This window comes from Melanostigma gelatinosum (assembly GCF_949748355.1).
Source record: "Melanostigma gelatinosum genome assembly, chromosome: 9".
Taxonomy (NCBI): Eukaryota; Metazoa; Chordata; class Actinopteri; order Perciformes; family Zoarcidae; genus Melanostigma; species Melanostigma gelatinosum.
In genome coordinates this window covers 12,348,521-12,356,909 of record NC_136642.1, presented here as the reverse complement: position 1 = coordinate 12,356,909, position 8,389 = coordinate 12,348,521, and positions in this window count along the sequence as shown.

The following is an 8,389-nucleotide window of genomic DNA, read 5'->3' as shown; positions in this document are numbered from 1 at the left end:
AAAATTTAAAATAAAAAGTAGTGGTCACCTAAATATGCAGAATAAACAAAAGAAAATGACTTACTGGCTCACCATAAAAAAGACAGACAGACAGATAGACAGAGACTGCAAGAGAGACAGACAGAAACAGGGACAGAGACAACGAGACAGAAGCAGGAGCGTACAAACATAGAAGCTCACTGAGTGGATGGCTGGTTTTACTCTGAGTGCTTCAGCGAGGCTCTCTGCGCTGAGAGTCATTATCAGTCTATGACACAGAAGAATGGTACATTAGCATAAGGGAGGACCTGACATGACACACAGACACAACTAACCTCTCCTTTTTATGAGATTTCTTTCCCCAAAAGTGGACGGTGACATATTTGTCCTGCCTGCAGCGTGTGTTTGCTTGTTTATGTCACATGTGACGAGTGTGTGACTTCAACATCCACAGCCCAGTTCATCACATGAAAAGAGGATAGGCCATTGTACTCAATCATGCTGCCTCAGACAGCCGTTACAACTGTAAGCAGGGTGTGTGTGCGTGTGTGTGTGTGCGTGTGTGTGTGCGTGTGCGTGTGTGTGCGTGTGTGTGTGTGTAGAAGAGAATAAAAGAGAATACAACAGCTCTGCAGAGCTTCGCTGCGCAGTGAGTGTTGGTGAAGAGCCCCTGTTTGGACTTGCGGCCTTGTTTGGAGTGCGCCTCTTTCTGGTGTATTGTTTGACGAAGAGCCTCTCAGAAAACACACACACACAAATACACACACACACACACATAAACACTCCCCACAAATTGTATCAATGGTTTTCTAGCACATGGAAAATAAGTGCATGTTTGGTGGGTGAAAGCAGCATCCCAAGGTCTTCCATCCGTTGATTGTTCTGTGTTCCTGTTAATAATTTCCAGAGTTTACATGTCCGTGACTATTCCTGGCATGTGATTAGGAGTTTTGTGTAGACAGAGCCGTGCGTAGGGGAAAGTCTCTTTACCCTAGCTAAGCTCTGGGTTTCCGGTTCACTCTCTGCAATTCTGCTGACTCAGTGGAAGTGGCTTCTTGGCTTCTTCCTCACCTTTGTTGACTCACTGGGCAGGCAGCGTGTATGTTCACAGAAATAGCAAGGGGATCCTTTGTGCGTATGAGGTGTACTCCTGATGCGGTGGCATAGAGCCACTTAAGCATCTTAGAGGTAAGAAACACTGGGATAGCCTGGCCTATCCATCCACTAATAATTGGATCAGCATGTGTCCGCAGAGGCCAGGGCCAGGCTGCAATTAACTAATATCCTAAATGGATTAGTGTGTGTGGCTATGTACGTGTGTGTGTGTGTGTGTGTGTGTGTGTGTGTGTGTGTGTGTGTGTGTGTGTGTGTGTGTGGGCTTCCCCAGCTTACCGTGTCCCCGGTGTGTATAGTAAAGCTGCTGGAGTAAGACATGCATGTAACGTCACACTCAAAGGCATCTGTACGGCCACTGTTGTGACCCCATGACGGCAACACCAAACAGGAGATTCCATCACCAACACAAGCATGACGTCACTGAGCAAGAAGAGGAAAGACACAGAGAGCGAAATATGAATTTACCCTGCAGGGTCCAACCAAGCAAGTTGTTAGCGAGTGTGGAGATGGATCCTATTGTGTTGGACAGCCCAAGGACACCGAAACAAAGTGTCCCCACGATGAAGTTCTACTTTGGATCACAAAGAACAAAAATACTGAGAAAATGTTTTTATTAAAAAACAAAAGAAATCTCAATCGTGCATTTCCTTTGGCATCAGGGTGGATCACAGGTCAGGACCTTTGCAGCTTAGGCCAGTCATCTCATGGGGAGAAGATCCCGGGACGACAAGCGGGTATGGATAAAGGATGGAGGGATGGATTCTCTTGGGCATCAGGGTGGATCAGTGGTTAGCAGCTTGGTCTCATAGCGAGAAGGCCCCGGGTTCTCTGAGTGCTCTCTCACAGTCCAAAGACATGCAGGAAGCAAGTTTAAATTGCTCGTATGGAAATGTGCATGCCCTGTGATTTATTGCTAAAACGTCCAGGATATACCCTCCCTCTCACTCAATGAATGCTGGGATAGGACCCAGCTCCATCAAACAGTGAACAGGTTAACTTCGTTAATCCATTCTGTACCTCTTCCTTTATTTAATGTGTGTCACTAAAACCAAGCCTGGAGATTGTAGAAGCTTCCCAACCAACAGAAGACCATTTAATCCTTCAATAAATGTGGGAAGACATTAAAGTCACCATCCTTAAAGCGTGCATTCTCAGAGATCCTAGTAAAATAGTCTTCCCTTATCATTTACGATACTGAATATATGTGTGGATTTAGCTGCATGCCTTTGAGGACAGAATTTAGTCATTCACTATAACGTGATCCCACAACTTTAGTAACTGAAGGTCTACCTGCACCTGGATGCAATGGCTGTGATACTCATGACACAAACTCTTTTCCAAAAATGGAAACACACCCACTCTTGTTATGATTGCTTGTGGTATCAGTATTGGCGATGTTCTTGAAGGAAACTCAAAAGTTCCCCTTCTGTCACCTGAGCATTGCAACAAAGTCTGAATCTAGTTTGCGCTGTGTTTGCATGTGTGGGCGAGAGGGGCATGATGCTGAATGTGCCAATCCATAAGCCCCATCGACAGAAAAACTACTGTTCCTCAACCGGAAAGAGCATTGGAGGAGAAACACTCTAACTGGACGTCCTCAGAGCAGTTCAACACACACACACACACACACACACACACACACACACACACACACACACACACACACACACACACACACACACACAGCAGGCAGGCGAAGATGTCAATACTGAATTTTGGCAAAAGAAACATTGGAGACAGAAAGAGAACTGGCAAAATAAATAAATCATAAAACTACTTTGCACATTGTTTTCATCAAACACAATGATTTGTATTTAATCATGCATAACCAATTAACAGTAATGATATCTGAAACATATATTAAGTGTCTGTCTGGTTACTCAAAATGTAAGACGGATGTATTATAAGAACTGGATGCAGGACTTTGGGATGACGGCCATTCATTTGAATGAAAATTGTTTACCCAGTGCATATGCCAAAAACGTTTTTCCACTTCTTGGTTTGTTTTTTTGCATTGTGCGGCTCGCTGCACATTAAGGCCCTCGGAGAATAAAAATCACTTTTCCCTATTTTTTATTCATTTAAAAATCATTATACAGAGAGGAGTAATAACTGACTTTGTTTGAAGCTTGAGGTGTCTTGTCAACAGTTCTACAGACTTGTCTTTTATAATGGTCATTTATTGGGAAAATGCTTTTTTCATTGCAATACCACGAATGGCCACTGAAACACATTAGCAGCAAGGCAAAGGGGCGGCACTCGGCTCTCTTAATTAATACAACTACAACCAGACTTTACATCGGGATTACATCATGCACACCAAAAAAAATCCCTCTTCTAGACTCTTGGAAAATTTTGCAAAAATACACAATGAATAAAAATATTCATATCATCAACAGTTTTCATGGGAACTATTATTTTCAATAGAAAGAGTTTAGAATAAAAGAAATTCCATTCAACCCCATTGTATTGGGGAGGAATTTTCATCATAATTTTCCATATTCATGAATCTCAGAGGCAGATACACAATAAAAAAACAGGGAAAAAAGTAATTCTAACTTTAACTAAAACTTTTTTTATCAGTTGGGTTTAAAATGATATCTTAAAGCACACTTAAAATATTTCAGTTAAACTATGATGTACACTATGACATAGTAATACACTTCTCTCTACATCTCTACAGGATACACAAACCAAATAAACACAGAGGAGCGTAGAACAGAACCCATTGTGACGGAGTCAATAGTCAATAGTGTGAAGTAGAGAATACCAGTTAGATGAGAGAGAGCTATATTGTGTGAGCGTGTGTGTGCTCGCGTGTGTTTGTGTTTTTAAGCACCGTATGCGGCTTGTTACCACAGATCTTTTATGGCATACTAATTAAACATTCAGCTCTTCATCTCAACTGCCCAAGAAGCAACATAACACTACAGGGAATTCAAACACGAGGCCTCGACTTTCCGCACGTTGCATTTCATCACAGTCACATGACAAAAGGATCGAGTGAACGTAACCGTGACCCCCACGCCCTGTGACACGCCCTCTGTCATTTCAAGCTCCTTCCCCTTCAAGCATCACTCATTCACACATCAATCAAACACATCCTCCCACACAAACCACTGCCACAAACACCCACACACACGTTGTACAGTACATGAGTAATTAGGTACAGGTCTGCACCTGTCGTCTGATATTCTCATCCAAGAAATACAACCTCAGGCTTCACATGCTATTGTCCAAAGCGTGGTGGATCCATTCAGACTGTGAGCGTAAATACCTTCCAGCGTGTCAGTACACACTAGCATGTATGCAAAATACAATATCCTGTTAGGATTAACAAAACCCCTTCAGTATGCAGAATAAGCAAACTAATAAGTTATGTGCAAATCACAGGGTTGATATTTTAACATTCCAATAGTGGCATAAAGTTGAGTGATAAACTAAAGGACAAAAGTGTACTTAGAAGAGGAAAGCTATGAATTCATTTATTTCAGACTGTTATGACGATATGTGAATATGTATATGAACAGGGCTGTTGTGTTAAACAAATCTCAGAATTAATATATATCTTGTGAAAATGGGTGAAAGTCAAATAAATGAAATCCATTTGGAAATAATATTACAATTAAAATATGATAATAACAATAACAATACAATTGTTGTTTACTGTAAAATGAAGGAATCATTGTTCTAGCTTCTGGAAACGTGTAAACATATATATCCTCAGTTGGAAATAGGAATGAAATGTTCGGAAATCGCGATTATTTTCAATGATAATGCATTTGCGATATGATTTGCGATATTAGAGGGAATACTAATTATTTTGAAAAATATTTAAGTGATTATGTTGTGATTTCTGCAGGTGTCTCTACCAAACAAAGTGTGTTTTGTTAAGGTTGTAGAATATGATTTGTAGGCCAGGACATCTCTGCAGCACACATTTTACCTTAGACAAATACCCTGCAAGTTGTTTATTGCAATTTTGATCAAATTTAAATTCATTGTTTAGCTCAATTGGAAAAGTAAAATAAATTCAAACCGAATTTCCTTTAAAAAAGTGTGTCAGAAAAAAAGGGAACATTTGGAAACAACCAACCTTAAATATGCAACAAAAAAAGCATAAAATCTAAAATAATAATAGTCAATGCTTCAGCCTTTGTTTCATGGTTGAGTGGAGTAACCATCAAGAGAGTTGAAAATGACTTGATAAATGTAAGGCTGCCACAGTCATATTTTGAAATATAGATTTGTTCTTTCTGGTGTAGGCTGTGTGACATCATTTGGAAAAAAAACAACTGTTTACCTCACCCTTGGAAACAGGATGTTTTTTATCAATTATCTCTGAAAAGAGGTCTGCTGAGACCCCTCAACACTTTGGCCCACATGAGTGCACACACATACACACAAGTACTCCCACAGCTACCTCAAAGACGCACAGCGTTAGCCAATGAGAGGAAGCTGGGCGATAGAGGAGGAAGTTACACTGTATGTGTTCATCATCAGCGCTGACAGAAATAGCTCTATCACAGAGTAAACAACACATCCCATTCATAAAAATAAAAAAACAGCCAGCGAACGAGAGTGCAACGAGAGGAAAAGCAAGAGATAAAGACAGAGAGAGAAACAGACAGAAACGTGCACAGAGAGGCAGATTCTGCACGGAGACGGACACAAAGAGAGAATACAGCCACAGACAAAAAGTAAGCAACAAAAGAGTAAGCGTGAGACGTGGGGCCGCAGCTAGAGCGAGAAAGAAAGCCTGATGATGACATCACATCCTCGTCGCTGCTGGTTCCACTTCTTTGGTTTGGAAAACACCAGAAACCTACGTCACGTGGTGAGACACCACTTTCCAACTCTCAATCTTTCTCACAAAGTCAGTCACACACACAATGGCACATATACACACTCACACACACATATACACATACACACTATATATGTATGTGTGTATACATACATATATATGCACAATCGTAGATGATGTACATCCTGTATATAGAGTAACCCTTTGTAACACAGGACTCTAAGCATCCACGCGTTATTTGGAGCCACCAGCTGTTTCCCAGCCCACACATTGTGCCATTACACCAAACCACTTTCCACTCGCAAACACACGCACAATCAAACACACACATCATGGTTACCGCGCAATACCAGATAAGGAAATTGGTAAACGTCGTTGAGTTACATGCATGTGTGTGAGTGCATGCATGGCGAGTCAGAAAGAGGAAGTGATGCAAGCTGTAATGGAAGGTACATTTTTAGAACAGAGCGGAAGTGTCCATCTAACCTCTAGATTAGCACATACACAAAATACAGACACACACACACACATTGAAGAGAAACCAGTGAAAGTGCACACTTCCTTGACACAAACATCACCACAGTCTTACAGCGGTGCACAATGTTGGATCTGATGCAATGTGTGTAGCATGTTTTTAGCAAAGCTTTGAATACAAAAAAAAGCAACCATCACTGGCAGGTAATGGTACCCGAACAATATGCAGATCTGCAGCCAACAGAACATCCCGGTTTCTTTCATGTGTACGCAGACACAAGTATGAAATCAGTACCCCCTAACCAACCAATCAGCAGAAATAACCCGCCACTACCAGGTGATTATAAAGCTGTGTCATTGCAATACTGATGTCACATGAGTGTCACGGCACTGAAGACAGAGTGGGCGTTTTCACTTCCATTTACATCACAGGGTAACAGGGATGAAACCAGCAAGTGAGACTTGAGTGGGTGACGTTGTCACTACCTTGATCACTGGACCACAAACCCGCTCGCTATGTGACCAGAGGGTTCAGAGAAAACAATCCCAGTCTTACAGTTTAAACCAGGCCCACCTATTGCTGGTTTTGGAAGATCAGTTAACATTTTCTGTCGGAAAAAACACACTGGATGCTGCCTTGTTATTCTAAAGCACAAATAATCACAAACTACTACAACTCAGGGACCACACCATGGCTTTGGCCTTCATCTACACACAGTCTTTATATTGTTGAATAGGGTGGGCATATAATACGTTTTCAGATTGGTTTCCTGATTTTCATTTATTCTTAGATAGAAGATCCACAGGTAATATATTGCAATTCATTGTGTTCAAAGAAAACTGTGGGGCTGATAGGGAAGTTACAAGCACACACTGCTTTAAAAACTCCACGTACTGCATTCAAGGAAGCTGTGACATCCTTGATTTGACATCTAGCTGCTGAAAAGCATTGTATGCAACAGTTACATATGGATGTTTTCAGGAAATAGCAAACCCAGCGGAATCAGGAAACAATAAGGAGACATGGACATCATTTAAAATATGATATAAGTGTGACACTGCAGTTTCTTGCATTACAATGGTCGTTGTTGGCGCCTCATGTCGGAAGTTGAAGTTCCCCCGAAGGGCTTGAATGCAACAACGAACAAGGAGTTTTCCAAATGGTTCTGTTTTGGAGTTACATAACCACATGAGGATGACAAAACAATAAAGACAACTCAGTGTTCGTCATGATGGATCACATGTCTCAACAGCTTTCAAGTCTCCTCAAGAAGATTTGTATAGTGTAATGAAATGAGTGGAAACCAATGGCTGGAGGTCTGTGTAAAGACATTGTGTTCAAAGTGCTCTCCATTGATCATATCAAAGTCATGGGGAGTATTATTCAGCCTGTGAATACAGCTGTGTAATGTCTTCTGTGGCTAGAGAAATAACTGAAATCACCCAAGTATCTCAGCTTTGAACAGGAAACATGCAATACAAAATGGGGATGTGGCATTTTATAGAAGTAGGCATTTGTCAGGTATGAAGCATCTAACAAAGAGACACTAGAGTTGCATGAACCAAAGTTAAGGATCCAGCGTTTTCGGAGCTCGACCCGGTAGTAGGAAGTAACAGTCTGGAAATCTCGACCTCTGTTTTTTTAAGATTAGTTTTGGGGCATTTTATGCATGATTTTGATAGTGATAGTGGAGAAAGTGGGGAAAGAGAGCAGGGGGATGACATACATACAGCAAACGGCCTGGCTCCTGCAGTTCCCTCAACGTAATGAGGATGCAACATTAAGACATGGAAGAGCCTCTAACAGACTAAAACATTAAAATACAACGTAACCAGTAGAAGTAAAGAGGATGAGAAAAATCTCAATGGTTTCTGATGTGCTGGGTGCAGGACATCATAGCGTGGGAGAAAGAACGAGAGATGGAGGATGTTTTCGATGCAGAATTGCATTTTTCAGAATCAACTCAAACCTTCCACAACAAACACATAAGAACACGCTCACACACTTACCAC